We start from the raw sequence: 3,135 nt of genomic DNA on the forward strand, positions 1-3,135 counted from the left end.
TATTGTTTTCTAATTTGTGAAGCATCTGATTGTGGTACACTTTTTCTTTAACGTAGAGTGTAAAACTTTTATAATCGTTGGTTTTGGCACATCTGACTTATTGTTTAAACAATGAGCTGATGAAGTCAGACTTCTTGCGATTGTTCCTCTGATTCACTGAAGAGCCTGTAGTTGTATAGGAGGTCTCCCTGTCAATGATTCATCGGCAACGTTTCCCATTCTTCGTAACTTATTGACTGGTAACAAGATGTTTTCTGTTGTTGGTGCTGGCTAATAAAATTTCAGTGTGAAATTCTGTTGCAATTGAAGATAAAAAACAGGTCATGCAATATTACATTAACAACAGTCACACATTTTTATATCGTAAGCATTCTTATTGTTTACACTGAAAACAGTAATAGGCCCACGTTATCATTGAAATGGAGTATAATGATACGTTATCCATCCACAGTTTTTTGGAAGCGAGTCGAGAACACCTTGTATTTAATTGAGTCTGTGATCGACTCTTATTCAAGTAGAGTTATGCCATCCCCTTCCGTCCTTAATCCATCTATATAACTGGGAAGACGAAGTGGCAACGGCTGTCAAATCCTATGCTTAAAGCACTACCATGGCAGCACGTAGGGTAGCAGGCATTCGTTTCCAGGTAATATAGCTGGGGTTGTGGTTTCACGTTTCCACAACTTAGGATGTACCGTGAAAGTACTGTACAACCTTGTTGGGACCCTGACTGAATTTCTGCAGCTTGGCAGGACGTTACTTCATACGCTTTCCTGACAAACTGTCTCTTCACCAACTGGGCCTGCCAGAGAAAGACGTTTTGTCCACTTGCCCACCCTTCTGAGAAGAGAATTGAAATGGTGGTGGGGACCACTATCCTCCTGTTTCTGCATAACAGCAAGAGATAATTTTGCAAGCTGCAGACCAATCTCAGAACGTCAGCGGCCTTGCAGGGGAGGAATGCAACATATGTCGATGTGAAGGTCCACCAGTCGACTCCCGGCAGGGGCCGTTGGAGCTGTCCAGACCGATCAACCAATGAGTCTCTCCTTACTGCGGGCCGGCCGAAGTGGCCGAGCGGTTCTAGGCTCTACAGTCCGGAACCGCGCGACCGCTACGGTCGCAGGTTCGAATTCTGCCTCGGGCATGGATGTGTGTGATGTCCTTAGGTTAGTTAGGTTTAAGTAGTTCCAAGTTCAAGGGGACTGATGACCACAGCAGTTAAGTCCCATAGTGCTCAGAGCCATTTGAACCATTTTTGAACCTTACTGCGGGTACCTCGTCTCAACACCGAGACATGGTCAGGGAGGGAGGGAGGGAGGGATGGGACACTGCAAAAACAGACACGGTCAGCGCTAGCTAACGAGCCAGCGCAGCGTATGGCGCCACGGAGCCGCCTGTCGCGAATGTCACAGATCACGCCCAGCGCCGCACACACCAGCAGGGCCATTGTAGTGTCTGGTTTTCTTTACGGGAGCTTACCGGGGAAGTTCAGCGAAGCGTACTATTATTACTTTGTCCAGACTAAGCGCCTGCAACTCTCGCTTCCCGCGAAGCCGACCGGTACAGCGGGCCCCGGACCAAGTAGGGGTCAGCCTAGACGGTCGTCCCGGAAACACAGACGCTTCCCAGAGACCACCAGTAGGCGTCCACGGAACCGCAAGAGGTCGCTACAGCCGCGGACATCTTTCCTATAAAGGGAAAAAAAACTGGAGACGCAGTTCACGCCGAGCGAGCCCCCTGGTGTCATCGTAGCCGCCGCGTCATCGTCCACCGCCGCCAGCGTACCGGAGCCATCCTCGCAGGGCCTCTACTCGCCCTCGGACTCAGGTGACGGCAACGTGGACTCCGCGCCGCTCTTCGCGAGACGCCCAGAGCTTGGTTTGGTGAAGTTGTATGGTTACTACAGACAGTTTATGTTTGGAAGAATCTCTGATTTAGTTATTGATAGGCTTGGAGGATCAGTCCTACCTCACGAATATTGTTTGTAAATTTTGAAGAAAGACTTTAGTTTAAATAAAAACGCTATAACTCACACTCTGAGATTTTCCTATCCGCGGACGGCGGATATATTAATTATACTTGCAATGCAGTTGACTGGTCGCGAGTTTTGAGTGTTTGTCATGACAACTTTAATGTCGAAGTTTTCGCACAAGCAGAGTAAAGAAGACAAGAAACTGAATTAGAAAACTAAAAATTTAATTAAAGAGTTGCCTGAGGCGACAAAGGTACATATTAAGGAACAACTTGGTTCCAGAATGAGATTTTCACTCTGCAACGGAGCGTGCGCTGATATGAAACTTCTTGGAAGATTAAACCTGTGTGTAATGTTTGGAAGGTATGAGACGAGATACTGGCAGAAGTAAAGTTGTGAGGACGGGGCGTGAGTCGTGGTTGGGTAGCTCAGTTGGTAGAGCACTTGCCCGCGAAAGGCAAAGGTCCCGAGTTCGAGTCTCGGTCCGGCACACAGTTTTAATCTGCCAGGAAGTTTCAACAACTTCGTTGTTTTGCAGAGAATTTCATACAATGAACAGTAAAATAAATCAGCACTCGAATAAAATTGATAAACATGCCGTTAGATAAGCAAGTTACTCGCTTTCCTTTTATGACTAGTCAGCTGGGAGATGCCTGTGGTCAAATTAAAGATGATAGGAGAAAGTTGTTTCTCTAGCAAGTAATGCCAACAATCTCCTCGCATTACAGAAAGTAGACAACGAGGATTTTATTAATTCTGCTCTATAAATGTTAGGAATGTAGAACGTGAAGAGATCGGTGATTCCTTACAAAGGTGTGTTTCTGCTCTCAACACCCATCCTAGAGGACAGGTGGAGGGTTGGGTTGGGTTTTTTGGGGGAGGACACCAGACAGCGAGGTCACCTGTCTCATCGGATTAGGGAAGGACGGGGAAGGAAGTCGGCTGTGCCCTTTCAAAGGAACCATCCCGGCATTTGCCTGGAGCGATTTAGGGAAATCACGGAAAACCTAAATCAGGATGACCAGATGCGAACAGGTGGAATTTGCCACGTTTACAAAGCGTGGAGAACACTGAATAGCGTCAGTCAATCCCCTACTCAATTATTACAAAGCTGCCTCAATCAACAACTCATGGAGGAGTATGCACAGGGGCAGGAGGAT

General features: G+C 47.1%; 1 non-coding gene across 1 annotated transcript; it reads left to right on the forward strand.

The window, feature by feature from the left end:
- Positions 1–2,392: 2,392 nt before the first annotated feature.
- Trnas-cga lies at positions 2,393–2,467 on the forward strand. The gene has a single exon. It is a non-coding gene; the product is annotated as a tRNA-Ser (tRNA).
- The last annotated feature ends 668 nt before the right edge of the window (positions 2,468–3,135 follow it).

The sequence above is a fragment of the Schistocerca piceifrons genome, chromosome 1 (genome assembly GCF_021461385.2).
Source record: "Schistocerca piceifrons isolate TAMUIC-IGC-003096 chromosome 1, iqSchPice1.1, whole genome shotgun sequence".
NCBI classification, from domain to species: Eukaryota; Metazoa; Arthropoda; class Insecta; order Orthoptera; family Acrididae; genus Schistocerca; species Schistocerca piceifrons.